Source organism: Rhinolophus sinicus, linkage group LG05, assembly GCF_036562045.2.
Source record: "Rhinolophus sinicus isolate RSC01 linkage group LG05, ASM3656204v1, whole genome shotgun sequence".
Taxonomy (NCBI): Eukaryota; Metazoa; Chordata; class Mammalia; order Chiroptera; family Rhinolophidae; genus Rhinolophus; species Rhinolophus sinicus.
This window is the reverse complement of record NC_133755.1, coordinates 167,072,119-167,078,118: the sequence shown is the minus strand read 5'-3', so window position 1 is coordinate 167,078,118 and position 6,000 is coordinate 167,072,119. Positions and strand designations below refer to the sequence as shown.

Genomic DNA, 6,000 nt, shown 5'->3' with positions numbered 1-6,000 from the left:
ATTAGATCCTCTTTGAAGGTTTGGTAGAATTCACTAGTGAAGTCATCTGGTCTTGGACTTTTGCTTTTGGGAAGGTTTTGAATGACTGATTCAGTTTCGTTACTGGTGATCGGTCTGTGCAGATTTTCCAGTTCTTCATGGTTCAGCCTAGAAAGGCTATATGTTAGCTTGCTAATTTCTTATCCACTACATTCTACTTGTCCTCTTAGCCTATTTTAAAGTGCATAAAAATGCCTTAAAGGCTTAAGCAGTTGTAAAACAAGCTGGGGCATCCCAATTTGTTGTCTTGACTCCATAATCCTAACTGTTGAAGACTTTTGATACCTGAAGGTATCAAAAAGATTTTTTTCCCAGCTTTTCTATGTGTTTATAAGAATGTATTGATCTGCAACAAGCTATTCTACCATTATAAGGAAAGAAATTCTCAAACAGTATTTATTTGTCAACTTTCAGTATTTTTATTTTTCTAGAAACTGAACACAATTAACTCATAGAAGCAGATCATTCCTCAAGTTTTAACAAATGGAACAACAGAAATAGATCACAGACAACTGTTTTTCTTTAAGTCTTTTACCTAAGCAATTCTATAGGAAGTTTTGATGTTGACCAAAAGAAGACACAGATTTATCATTAAACATTGCTTCACTGGGCCTCAAAATTCTATGACACATTTTGGTCAAGATGTTTTCATATAAAAAGTACTCATTTTGAAATCTAACAACTTAGAATTGCCACACAGAAAAAGTTGTTCCCCAAAACATGCTTTTCCTTCTGAAAGTTTTACAATACATTTGTATCATTAACCCGTCATCTTTGACTATTAAAATTAAATGGTCAAATGAGACAGACAGTTTTGAGGCATTCTTCCACAACCGATTAAGAGTGAGTGAAGTGTTCTAGGTAACATTTGTTTAGCCATTCGAGTTTTCTGAGTAGGTTTGATGACTGCCAGCTCTAGCAGCTTTCTTGTCCACTGCCATGGACAAGCATAGCAGCTGTCTCTCTTACATTACAAACAGAAAAATTACCCAGAGAAAGACAGAGAAATTCTCAATGCATCATTTTGTCAGGAACCGTCTTAATGATGGCAGCATTCACTAGATTTCCAGAATTTGAGCCATCTTCCAGATTCATACAAGAACAGCAATAAACTTTATTCAGCTTGGCAAACTTGCAAGCGATGTGAGCAGTGTGACAATCTAGCTCAGGTCCATAGCCAGCACTCATAATGCCTGGATGATTCAAGATGATCACCTGAGCTGTGAAGCCCGCTGCTTCCATTGGTAAGTCATTTTTGCTGTCACCAGCCAAACTGTCACAACCAACATCTTTCACAGACATTTCCTTGACACCAAAGCTCATATTGTCCCTAGGCAGAGCTCCACTCAAAGTTTCAAGATGCATTTCAACAGACTTTGTTTCAGTTGTAATGCTGATTTGGGCAAAGATGGTCCCCATGCCTGGTCTAGAACACTGGTTTCCACTCAGCCCCCAGGGACTGTACTAATACTTCCAATTCTGTAGAGAGCCTGGAGGGACACACAAGTGGGATAAGATGATCATCCAGGCCAGAGCTTCAATATAGTTCCACTGGCATTGCCATCCTGATGGTCAGTTTCCATCCCTTGCACCAAAGTATTTTAGCTCTTAGCTCTACCGTGTTGCCACTGTGTTGAGGTTATAGCCACTTTTCTTAATGTAGAGGTGAATTTTTTCATATCTCTTCTAGCTGTACAGTGGCTCAGGATAATTCACTGTATTAAAATCAACAATAACCTAGCATGTAACTCCCTAGGTCGTGCTGATGTGTCTACCCATTCTTGGCGATACCAGCTTCAAATTCATAAATACCAGCAGACCAGCCCTTGGGAGAATGGACCATCCAGAGAGTAATCTTTGTTGATTAACAGCTGCTCCTCTCAGTTTCACTTTACATTGATGTTGCTTGACACTAAAAATCCTGTCACATCGTGGGTGTTGTATTAAGAGGAAGCTTCTAAGATAGAGTCAGAGGGGATCAGATTTTCAGTTCTTCTCAGACCTTTAAAGTAGTTTAAGCAAATGGAACTCATCAGCAGAGGGCTGATGAGTCCTCAATCAATACTGATGACAACTCCGTACCTGTTACTATTACCATGACGAGGCTATAAAGGAGTTTCATTTAAACTTTCTGACTAATGTTGGTCCTAGAATTGTTGTTTGCTGCCTTATAAAATCAGTTATTATTATTATTATTATTATTAATGTGAAGCCCCACCAAAAATTTTCTCTGAAACACACCTGCTTTATATAAGTAATCAAGAGCTTATTTTAATGGCAGTAAAAATGTCATTGAAGTTTATATTTATTAAATCCAAATCATATAAATATATATTTTGGTAAACTTAATCTAAATAAAACAAATACCTAAAACCAAATACCTAACAATGCCTCAGAACTGCTGGAAAGCATGTTGCATAATCAATGAGACGGGATTATACAGAGCATGGTTCCTCAAGCTGTTGACTCAGAAACCCTAGAGGTCTGTAGAGTTAATGCAAGAAGCCTAGATGTGGACTAAACTACACAACATTGTTTATAGGCTGAATAAAAATAGCTAAACCACTTATTTTATTTTTATTTTGTCCCAATTGTGATTTATACATATATATTAAATTATTCATACTACACATTTTCTCAGTCAACAAATACAATATTTATGGCTATTATTATGAGGTGGTCTGTTTTATTTTTATATCTCCAAAAGGGTTCTTATAATTGAAAAGTTTAGAAAATCACTGATGTATTTAAAATGTTATTGTACCTCCCTGAGCTTAAATTTTATTCACTATGAATAGAAATGTAAATATCTACCATGTAGAAATATAGTGAACGTGACGGCATTTAATAAATGTTAATTTCCCTACCTGCCTTTCCCCACATGTATCAAAAATTGTTTTTGTTCTGTTAGGTAAATTGTCGAGTTAAAATCAAATTGATCAATTCTCAATTATTTTACAATTCTGATTTCTTAAAATTGTAATAAAGAGAACTGATGAAAAACAATCAAACTGCTGGCAGTAAAGGACTGTTGAAGAGGAGTAAGAGGATGAAAGAACTATAGTATAGTAATATAAATTACACCATGTTTTCCCGAAAGTAAGACCGGGTCTTATATTAATTTTTGCTCCAAAGACGCATTAGGGCTTATGTTCAGGGGATGTCACCCTGAAAAATCATGCTAGGGCTTATTTTCTGGTTAGGTCTTATTTTCAGGGAAACATGGTAGTTACAACGATAAGTCTAAACATTAAAAGAGGTCATTAAAAGAAGAAATTACAATTATGTGACATGCTAGAAAGGCTAACTATTGCTACAATGACAATCATAATATAACATATAAATGTATCAAATCAATATGTTGTACACTTTAAATTTATACAATGTTATGCGTGAAATATATTTCAATTAAAATTTTTTAATTGTGTTTATTTCTACTAAAAAGATAACCAACCAAAAAAGAGTCTAAGAGTCTAAGCTTTATGCACATTCTTTCCTTTAATCTTACAACAAACTTTAATGTTGTAAATGAATACTAATATTATTCCCATTTTACAGATGAGGATGCATACTGATATACAAGGATGTTAAGAAATTTGCCCAAGGTTACATAGCAAGTATCTGGTGACACAACCTTTACCTCCACTTTGTTTCATTAAGGCAACCTTGCCCAAATCTACTATGAGAGATTGTCTCTTGATTGATTCAGATGCATTTTGGGCAATAATATGACCTAGAATATGAAGTGGGAGGAGGCAAAGCACTCATTCTTTTCCTGCCTCACCTCACGCCTATCTATCTGTCCTTGTCCATTGAATTTCTCCCAGCCCTGTTTTTCTGTGAATGTTCCCATTTCTAGAATTAAATCCCCAAATTTAAGAGAGTCTAGACAGCTCTCCCATTTCTGATACAAACAGCCTTAGTCAATCTTTCCTGTGAAATATTTATTTTAGGATAGCAGAAGGAAACTCTCTAGATGTACAGAAAGAAATAGAACTCCTAAGGCACATTTCCCAGTATAATTCTCTGAAGTAAAAAATTGATCTACGCTACAGCCCTGTAATTAAGTGGCAATTACATTGATAATTCCCTCAAGGAGTATCACTGGCATAGCCTAGTCTGTGAAAAAAAATAATGTAGCTTGGACTCTTTCTTTTTTCTTTATTGACTACCAGCTTAGCTGGTTTGTCATGGTTGAGTAGGTATACTCAAGTATAAAAGAGTACTTGGGCCACGTTGGTCCTAATGGGCTCTCTTAATAGGTAGCACATTTCTCTCTTGAGAACATTACTGCTAGTTGGAGCCAAATTCTGCTACTTTTGTGAGCATTGATTAAACACACTCAGTAATCATGTGTATACAACACTTTACTGAATAAACTGCTGCTGAAGATAAACATCTATTTACACAGGCAGAGAATTTCAGGAATAATTAAACTCTGAAACCATAGCTACTAATGCACACAAGCCCTTGGGACAATGGACCATCCAGAGAGTAATTTTCATTGATTAACAGCTGCTCCTCTCACAATTTCATTTTGCATTGGTGTTGCTTGACACTAAAAATCCTATCAATTTGTGGGTATAGTTAATATTTTTGTTATTGTTTGGAGAATGCTATAGATATACCATGTTAATCCCTTTTGGAGTAGTTGTTACTGGTATATAAATGGTATATTTTCACCTTTTCTACTATGATATACTTAAGAAAAATTCTTCCTCTCAATATATTGGGCTAACTTTTTTTTTCCCCTTCCCAATGTAGGAGGAAAAGAGAATGAGAAGGGGGAAAGAGACTGATTCACAGATTTTACCTGTGATAATGTCCTTTTGTTTGGGCAATTCAGTATAGGAGTAGTGCAATTCAAACTCCTCTTGCCAAATGGGATCATATTTTGAGAGTATGATCCATTTATTCAGGGCCCTAAGCTCTGTTGTAAACTTCAATGTTCAAGTGGAAAAAAAGGAGACTTGAGAAGAGACTAGAGGGTATAACATATGATGACAAAATATACAGGCCATCAGGTGAAGTGGGGCAGACAACTGCTGGTGTCAGATGAGAAAATGAGGTGACACTGACTCAGTGAATGGCCCAGAGTCTGGCTGTGGGGTTTTGAAGTAGTGGGCCAAGCCGTTGAACTCACCTACTCCAGCCACTTAAGTAGTGCTGTTACAGGTAAGCAAGTGCCTGGCCAATCTGAGACCAGGCCATCAAAGATACCCACTGTCTATCCAGAGCAAATGCTCCCACAGGGAGGAGTACAGATTCCTCTCTCACCAGCTGACCTGCTCATATCTGTGGAGACCACAGTCATAGACAGGCCAGTTTCATCTTCTTATACTTTTCTTCTAACACAACCCATGTAGATCTTCTCGGACAAGGAGAACATGCAATTCCTATGTCACTTTCACAACTCTCTTAGTTTTTTATTCAACAATGGTATGAGAAATGAGAATTTTTTTTTTCTTCCTGGGATTATTCAGTAAGAAAGTATATGCAACAATGCAGCTGTGCAGAAAATGATGCATCTATTAATATCACCCTGATATTTGGAAAAAATATGCATGATAACAAAAACATGTTTGCCATTTATCTAGTCTTCTACATAGTATATGAGACTATAAATGTTCTCTAGGTATCAATAATTTTACAGGCTGCTAGATTTGTGGTCATGCTTTAATAATCCTGCAATCCTAAAAGGCTGCCAATTGCTTCCTATAAATCAAGAGTAACAATATGTCCGTATTTCTTAGAAACAGGAAGTTTTATTTTTGATTCAGCTGCGACGTGCATAGATAATAGTTCTTTGGAAGAATGTAAAGAAGTATTTATGTGGCACACAAGATAAAATAAATGAAAAATAATGCTGTGTTAGCCTGCATCGCAAGAATGTCCATTACTAATTAAGGTTGCATCTCAGCTCCTTTTAAAACACATAATTCATTTAGAGTCTGTAATGCT

At 36.1% G+C, this 6,000-nt stretch overlaps 1 pseudogene; it reads right to left on the bottom strand.

Annotated features, from left to right (window-relative positions):
- Positions 1–911: 911 nt before the first annotated feature.
- On the bottom strand, positions 912–3,892 carry LOC109454100 (elongation factor 1-alpha 1; annotated as a pseudogene).
- Between the last annotated feature and the right edge of the window lie 2,108 nt (positions 3,893–6,000).